We start from the raw sequence: 9,528 nt of genomic DNA on the forward strand, positions 1-9,528 counted from the left end.
GAGAGATGAGGATCGGTGTGTGTCTGTGACATGTTCTGCTGTCCTAGACCAACGTCAGAACGCGACTCGCAATGTTCATGATGTGATCAAAACTTCACGTTGTTGGGCCAGTACACATGCACCTGGATTGATCACGTGTGCACATACACGTGATCATGACTTGAGTCGAAATGTTCCCGTACTACTGAAAGAAGTTAGGGCCATCCTATTCTTTCATATTAATTGCATGAAAGATTAACTGTAGTAATATTGAAGAATCTGTTGGTCCATAACATTTTTTTAGTAGTATATTTCAAGAACTGTTTAAATCGTAATGTCGTTGGTTACGTTTTCACAATATGTCAGTCAATGATTCCTGATATCGACCCATGGTGACTGATTGAGTAAATGCATGCTATGCTAGACTAGCGCCCGAATGAGTAAGGAGTGCGTGGAGAGTGAGTGTACATAATAGGGTGAGGAAGATACATCCGTGGTGTATATATTGTATATTGACTGCTGGATCGAGTAGTAGATTTTGTATGTTGACTCCTGGATCGAGCAGTGGAGTATGTGATAATGCATCTATATTTATTAGTGTAGGAGGACTTGTTGAAATATGTATCACGCCTATTTATTCCATTTGTATATCTTTGTCCGATTCTACCATTTGTTACTTTATTCTTGGTTTCTGTGTGGGTAGTAGCCGTGGACACATCTGTGAGGAGTTTGTTGTAGCACAGATTTAACTGATTCTTGGTGCAATTGTGTTTTCGAAAATGTTATCAATCTTATCTCATTAAATGAACTATCCAACCAATACATACTCAACCACTTTTCATTATGATGGAATGACTCTTGTCTTTATTTGGGGATGTGGGGTAGCAGAGCGGTTTATGTGTTTGCCCGTCACGCTGAAGTAATGGGTTTGATTCCCACACACGCTTGTAGTCTTCACCCCCTTGATTTCTGACACCAATGTCAAAAGAAGCAAACACAGCACAGCACGATGCAACACAAGGTGCGTTGCGATCATGTCCTGGAAGACGGGATTCCGGGGCAGAATCAATCCCCGGTAACCCAGCGCTACGGTGATTGGGAGTTGCAATGTGTGCTCACACTATTAACCACTGGTCAAGTTTAGACCAGTGTCAACCAATAAAATGATTCGAAGGATCACCGACAGAGTACGACAGAAAACACAAAAAGGTGATATGTTAAAACAATGTAAACTACAATTCCACTACACCTGGCCGCACTCAGCAATATTCGAGCTATATGTTGGTGGAATGTAAATAATCGAGTCTGGACCAGACAAGCAAGTGATTGACATCATTAACATCGATCCACGCAATTTGAATACGATGACATGCATCAACCAAGTCCGCGAGCCGGACCTCTTACGATGATGAAGGCAACTTACTAGTGCATAGGTTCGCAAAAATAACTGATGGTACAAAGAAAAGTGACTACTGACCACTTGGTGAAAGCTGTCTTGAAATGTATATTATATAATCTAGTATTGATTGTGAACAGAAAGACATGGACAAGATGGTCACACTTACAAATCGTATCTGGGTTTCATTATTCATGTGCATATAATAAAAGAAACACTGAATACTGTATTCGTAACATGTGACTATAATTGGTTTCAGTTGATATGTTTTGACACAAATGCCCCCCCCCCCCCCCCCCCCCATAGAAACGTCCGAAAACGTCCCCCAAAAACAGAATAAGTTAGCTTCTTTAACAGATACTCACTACCTGCCGCCACACTTTCAAGTAACTTCGGAACATTCTAATATATTCCTGAACAGGAACAAATAATCATTCCAGCGGAAGGGGGGCGGAAGTCTTACCACAAGTACCATATACTGACGTCTTTTGGTAGGACACGGCCGGGGATCGAAACTGGGAGCTTTCGCTCTCCGGGCGGACGCTTTCCTCAAGGCGGCCCCTACTATGCGAGAGCCTGGCGCCGAAACACATCACCTTGACATGCACGTGCAACATTGTTAGACAAAAAACCCGTTAGGTTTTCATGTGCTTGCCATCACAATCTCACAGCAAATGAACAGCGAAAACAACTGACGGAAGACCACCGCAACAACGCCATCGGCCGACTGCAAACAGGAGAATCATCTTCAGCTGTTGCCAGGCATTTCCAAATAGCACCAAGTACCGTTACAAGACTGGAACAGTTACAAGGCACACGGGACAACACGTGGCCTTCCCAGACCCTGTAGACCACGTGTCGCTACTAGAGCACAGGACTAGTTCATACGGCGTCGTCACTTACGTGGAAGAACAACCACGGCCACCTCTACAACTACGGCAATACAAGGATTGCGTAGGATATCAGCCGAGACAGTGAGGAACCGTTTACGCGTTGAAGGTACTTGCTCTTGACGACCTGTTCGAGGTGTCAGTTTGACGGACCTGCATCGTCGGCTGCGGCGTCAATGGTGTCAGGGTCATAGCGTATTTGGCGATGGAGACAAGTTTGGTTTACGAGTCGTGCTTAGCCGTGCGGATGGTAGACGTCTTCTTTACAAGCGTCGCGGGGAACGTTATGCAGAAAACTGCATACAGGAAGTGGACAGATTTGGTTGTGGTAGTGTCATGATGTGGGCAGCCATCTCCTACACTGGTAGAACAGATTTGGTGCAAGTTCTGAGGAATAAACGGCACAACGTGACACGGATAAGATTCTTCGGACACGCGTCCTTCCCATTAAACAACAAGCAAACGTCATTATTCAAAAAGACAACGCCCGACTTTACAAAACAAGATTGACAACAGACTTTTTCTGGAATCACAACATCCAGGTTCTACCATGGCCTTCCAATCGAATCGAACATTTATGAGATGCACTGGATCTACGACTGCGAGCACGACAGCAACAACTACAGAACGTCCGACAGTTGGCACAAGCACTGCAGGCAGAATTTGTGAACATTCCCCAGGCCACAATTCCGGATTTGACTGCTTGCTTGGGACAACGATTCCAGTCAGGTTTGTACTCCAATGGTGTCCATACAAGATACAATAAACTACGGTTATAACGAACTCGAAAGGACCACTAATCTTAGTCCGTTATAACTGTAGTTCGGAATAAGCATATAGACAGCATATATACAGCAAATGGCAGACTACGGGACAAAACACACATCTAAAATCACTTTGGCGTTTCTTTTTTTGCAGAGTATATAATACTTTACAAACGGCGAGTGCATGTGTGACCTTCAAGAGAACTGTTGAAATTAGTTGAATAAACACAATTCCACTAAACTATGAGAACCCTTAAATCTTAATGAAAATTGAATAGAAAGGAGGACGCCGAAATGAAGTTGTTCCTGCAAAAGAACGGGAAGGCAAGCAGGATTTGATGAGCGCTTCTCTGTACACCAGGTGATTGAGGTCTGCATTGCAAGATTCAAGCATCCAGTTTGTTTTGTTTGTTTTGTTGTTGTTTAACTCCGCACTCAGCAATATCCCAGCTATATGACGGCGGTCTGTAAATAAACGAGTCTGGACCAGACAATCCAGTGATTGAGTAATTGACATCATGCACATCGATCCACGCAATTGGGATACGATGACATGCATCAACCAAGGCAGCGAGCCTGACCACCCGATCCCGTTAGTCGCCTTTTACGCCAAGCATAGTCGCCTTTTACGGCAAGCATGGGTTGCTTAGGATCTATTCTACCCCAGATCTTCAGGGTCGTATCAGGTTTGTACTGATACCTTTTTGATTTATTTCAAATTTCATTATCCTGTACATGTCCTTACATTTTAAGTTCCGGTAAATGACTCGACCTAACGCTCCAGCAGTATTTCTATCTTACAAGTTCGAGGAAGGCCGAATTGACAAAACGCTTGAGCTGTAACTGATGAAATGATCGCGCACTGACCAAGGGTTCGACAACAAGAATCGATCTGATCGTGAACACTGGATTGTCCGAACACCATCTACAGCCATCCACATTAAGCTGTCACATCGTCAGTGGAACTGACTATGGGGGGAGATCAACCAGAATTCACTCCCTAAATCGATACTGGACGAGGAACGAGAAAGAAGGGATAGTGTCATGTGAAGTGTGTGCATCAGTCTGGTGCAGTCAGAGGGATAGTGTCATCTGAAGTGTGTACATCAGTCTGGTGCAGTCAGGGGGTGAGTGTCATGTGAAGTGTGTACATCAGTCTGGTGCAGTCAGGGGGAGAGTGTCATGTGAAGTGTGTACATCAGTCTGGTGCAGTCAGAGGGAGAGTATCATGTGAAGTGTGTACATCAGTCTGGTGCAGTCAGAGGGAGAGTGTCATGTGAAGTGTGTACATCAGTCTGGTGCAGTCAGAGGGAGAGTGTCATGTGAAGTGTGTACATCAGTCTGGTGCAGTCAGAGGGAGAGTGTCATGTGAAGTGTGTACATCAGTCCGGTGCAGTCAGAGGGAGAGTGTCATGTGAAGTGTGTACATCAGTCCGGTGCAGTCAGGGGGAGAGTGTCATCTGAAGTGTGTACATCAGTCCGGTGCAGTCAGAGGGTAGTGTCATCTGAAGTGTGTACATCAGTCTGGTGCAGTCAGAGGGAGAGTGTCATGTGAAGTGTGTACATCAGTCTGGTGCAGTCAGAGGGAGAGTGTCATGTGAAGTGTGTACATCAGTCTGGTGCAGTCAGAGGGAGAGTGTCATGTGAAGTGTGTACATCAGTCTGGTGCAGTCAGAGGGAGAGTGTCATGTGAAGTGTGTACATCAGTCCGGTGCAGTCAGGGGGAGAGTGTCATCTGAAGTGTGTACATCAGTCCGGTGCAGTCAGAGGGTAGTGTCATCTGAAGTGTGTACATCAGTCTGGTGCAGTCAGAGGGAGAGTGTCATCTGAAGTGTGTACATCAGTCTGGTGCAGTCAGGGGGAGAGTATCATGTGAAGTGGGTACATCAGTCTGGTGCAGTCAGAGGGTAGTGTCATGTGAAGTGTGCACATCAGTCTGGTGCAGTCAGAGGGAGAGTGTCATGTGACGTGTGTACATCAGTCTGGTGCAGTCAGAGGGAGAGTGTCATGTGAAGTGTGTACATCAGTCTGGTGCAGTCAGAGGGTGAGTGTCATGTGAAGTGTGTACATCAGTCTGGTGCAGTGAGAGGGTGAGTGTCATGTGAAGTGTGTACATCAGTCTGGTGCAGTCAGAGGGAGAGTGTCATCTGAAGTGTTTACATGAGTCCGGTGCAGTCAGAGGGTAGTGTCATCTGAAGTGTGTACATCAGTCTGGTGCAGTCAGGGGGTGAGTGTCATGTGAAGTGTGTACATCAGTCTGGTGCAGTCAGAGGGAGAGTGTCATGTGAAGTGTGTACATCAGTCTGGTGCAGTCAGAGGGTGAGTGTCATGTGACGTGTGTACATCAGTCTGGTGCAGTCAGAGGGAGAGTGTCATGTGAAGTGTGTACATCAGTCTGGTGCAGTCAGGGGGTGAGTGTCATGTGAAGTGGGTACATCAGTCTGGTGCAGTGAGAGGGAGAGTGTCATGTGACGTGTGTACATCAGTCTGGTGCAGTCAGAGGGAGAGTATCATGTGAAGTGGGTACATCAGTCTGGTGCAGTCAGAGGGTGAGTGTCATGTGAAGTGTGTACATCAGTCTGGTGCAGTCAGGGGGAGAGTATCATGTGAAGTGGGTACATCAGTCTGGTGCAGTCAGGGGGAGAGTATCATGTGAAGTGGGTACATCAGTCTGGTGCAGTCAGAGGGTGAGTGTCATGTGAAGTGTGTACATGTCTGGTGCAGTGAGAGGGTGAGTGTCATGTGACGTGTGTACATCAGTCTGGTGCAGTGAGAGGGAGAGTGTCATGTGAAGTGTGTACATCAGTCTGGTGCAGTCAGAGGGAGAGTGTCATGTGAAGTGTGTACATCAGTCTGGTGCAGTCAGAGGGAGAGTGTCATGTGAAGTGTGTACATGTCTGGTGCAGTGAGAGGGTGAGTGTCATGTGACGTGTGTACATCAGTCTGGTGCAGTGAGAGGGATAGTGTCATGTGAAGTGTGTACATCAGTCTGGTGCAGTCAGAGGGAGAGTGTCATGTGAAGTGTGTACATCAGTCTGGTGCAGTCAGAGGGAGAGTGTCATGTGAAGTGTGTACATCAGTCTGGTGCAGTCAGAGGGTGAGTGTCATGTGAAGTGTGTACATCAGTCTGGTGCAGTCAGAGGCTGAGTTTCATGTGACGTGTGTACATGTCTGGTGCAGTGAGAGGGTGAGTGTCATGTGACGTGTGTACATCAGTCTGGTGCAGTGAGAGGGAGAGTGTCATGTGAAGTGTGTACATGTCTGGTGCAGTGAGAGGGTGAGTGTCATGTGAAGTGGGTACATCAGTCTGGTGCAGTCAGAGGGTGAGTGTCATGTGAAGTGTGCACATCAGTCTGGTGCAGTCAGGGACTGCAATATGGGTGTGGCCTATGTGCGCTAATCACGGGTTTTGTCATTTAACTACAAGCATATTATTTCAAAGGCTTTGGTGTTGAAGTCGAGAATAATGACATGGATGAAGAAATGTAAACTGACTGGCATTCAACTGCCGCTACTTTGATGTACAGCATATCTGACACACATTTGTTCTGCAAATCTAAATATCCCTTGGAAGATGTTAAGATGAATCAAGAAAGCTAAATAGTTTTGACATTTGAAAGGCTAATGCGTCATCGTCTACAAAAAACGGTGGACCTACTGATGAAACAAGGTTTCCCATTCCACATGTCGGCGTATATGTTACTGTTGTGTAGACGTCGGACGTGTTGCTGAAGTCTGACGTTGATGCCGGCGTCCTGTCTCTGCACATGTCTGGAATTGCTATGTAATTTGGCCGTAAATTGTGATTAGCGGGTCTGACATCACTACAGCTGTACGGAGAGAAGAGAGGTGAAACAGAAAGCCGCAACAGACATCTGATCAAGCAGTGTTAAGAGTTGTTAATGTAGAGTGAGTGAGTGAGTTGGGTTTAACGCCGTTCTTAACAGTATTCCAGTTATATCACGGCGTGACAGCTTAATGTGGGAGGAAAGCCCGAAGTGATGCAGGTCTCAGACGTTTACCACTTCGGTGAAACCCACGAGCACGGGTATGGTGCTGACAAACCTAGAAACATAATCGGGGCGAACCGGGATTCCAACCCACAATCATAGGTTTCTGGCGTGCCCAAGGGACGCAACTCTGCACAGAAGATCGCGGCGTCTTAGACGACTGGGCCATCCGTGCCCCCTGTTAATGTAGAAATGTAGCCTCTTTGAGTTATTGTTCATGAACATAGATTGTTGAGGATATCTTTACACAACAAAGAACAAATGCTCTCTGAAGATTGTTAGGGACCGATCATTTGATGTGAGTGCGTGCGCGTGCGTGTGTGTGTGCATAACGTGTGTGTGTGTACGTGTGCTTGCGTGCCTGTATGCCTGCGTGCCTGCGTGCGTGAAGCGTGAAAAAATATTTATGCATCAGACTGTTTAAATAGAGAGAAAAATACATTGTTGTAAAATGTTGTTTAGTAAAATATATTCAGGATAATAGTTTATATTTTTAACAAAATATCTGGTTTGCAGCTGTAGCCGAAAAGATATCCAGACTGAAAAGAAACACTCCCTCCTCATCGAATGAACCTTAGATTATAAACATTCATCTCTGAAATTAATCATTGTCGTGGGCTCCATTTTGGATTTACTTTATATTTTGTGGGCAAATATATTTTAAAATGATATTGCTTTATTTCTTGGACTAAGCGTTTTTCTTCCCCGGGTCTCAGTCCCCTTTACACTCACAGATAACGGGTAGAGTCACCCTCTACCCCACCCCCACCACGGCGATACCCCCACACCTCCACAGGGATCGGTAACGTCTCATGGTACCCTCATCTTGAGGAACCCCCAGATACAGGTAGAGACTTGGTGAACGCATACCTCCCCCCCCCCCCCCCCCACCCCCCCACCCCCCCACCCCCCCTTCCTGCAGATGGTATTCATACAGGCAGGTAATTAACATTGCTGTTTTTTCTGCGTTCTCCTCGCTGACTGATTGACATTATCACATCAGTGTAGGTCTCTCTCGCTAAGATGGAAATGCCCTGCGGTTTTATTATGAAACTGTTCCGATGTAAGAATGCTGTGATGAACATGGCAACTCAGTCAGCGCGTCAGGGGTAATACTAAAACTTGGGATGTTTTGAAACGGTGATAAATTTCGTCACAGTAAACCCTTACCGTGAGCTTGTCGATGCTCTGTTGGTAATGTATTCGAGGATTAAACATGTTGATTTGATAATGTGACGTTCTCGTTTCGTTATCTCATGGAAATGGGGAATGTGGTGGAAAAAGAGCATTGCATCCTTGAGTTTTCACAACGATGTCAGCGTACTCTGTTATATTTGTGTGTGCGTCTGTGTGTGCGTATTTGCCACTAGTTTAGAACATTCAGACACTTCGTGCAATACATGGGTGGTAGGATGTTTGTGATTTGTCCACCTGTTTAGAACATTCAGACACTTCGTGCAATACCTGGGTGGTAAGATGTTTGTGATTTGTCCATTAGTTTAGAACATTCAGACACTTCGTGCAATACATGGGTGGTAGGATGTTTGTGATTTGTCAAATGGTTTTGAACATTCAGGCACTTCGTGCAATACCTGGGTGGTAGGATGTTTGTGATTTGTCCACCTGTTTAGAACATTCAGACACTTCGTGCAATACCTGGGTGGTAAGATGTTTGTGATTTGTCCATTAGTTTAGAACATTCAGACACTTCGTGCAATACATGGGTGGTAGGATGTTTGTGATTTGTCAAATGGTTTTGAACATTCAGACACTTCGTGCAATACCTGGGTGGTAGGATGTTTGTGATTTGTCCATCAGTTTAGAACATTCAGACACTTCGTGCAATACCTGGGTGGTAGGATGTTTGTGATTTGTCCATCAGTTTAGAACATTCAGACACTTCGTGCAATACCTGGGTGGTAAGATGTTTGTTATTTGTCCATTAGTTTAGAACATTCAGACACTTCGTGCAATACCTGGGTGGTAGGATGTTTGTGATTTGTCCACCTGTTTAGAACATTCAGACACTTCGTGCAATACCTGGGTGGTAGGATGTTTGTGATTTGTCTACCTGTTTAGAACATTCAGACACTTCGTGCAATACCTGGGTGGTAGGATGTTTGTGATTATTTGTCCACCTGTTTAGAACATTCAGACACTTCGTGCAATACCTGGGTGGTTATATGTTTATGATTTGTCGGATTTTGTCCACCTATTTAGACACTGATCATACGAAGTGTGCCATATGTCAGGTGGTGGGTTCATCGTGGTTCCACGGGGATCACTGGCTTATTGGTTGTACATATGCTGTCAGTAGTCTCACTAACAACGTGATCCGACGTGATATGACGTGATATGACGTGGATGAATGTTCAAACCACATATTTTCTTTCTCTTTTTCTTCACGATAGCATCGTAATAGCACGAATTACGTCTTGAAACACCGTATCCCAATTGCGTAGATCGATGCTCATGCTGTCAATCACTGG

This window comes from Haliotis rufescens, unplaced genomic scaffold (assembly GCF_023055435.1).
Source record: "Haliotis rufescens isolate VD_foot unplaced genomic scaffold, xgHalRufe1.0.p SCAF_8, whole genome shotgun sequence".
Classification (NCBI taxonomy): domain Eukaryota; kingdom Metazoa; phylum Mollusca; class Gastropoda; order Lepetellida; family Haliotidae; genus Haliotis; species Haliotis rufescens.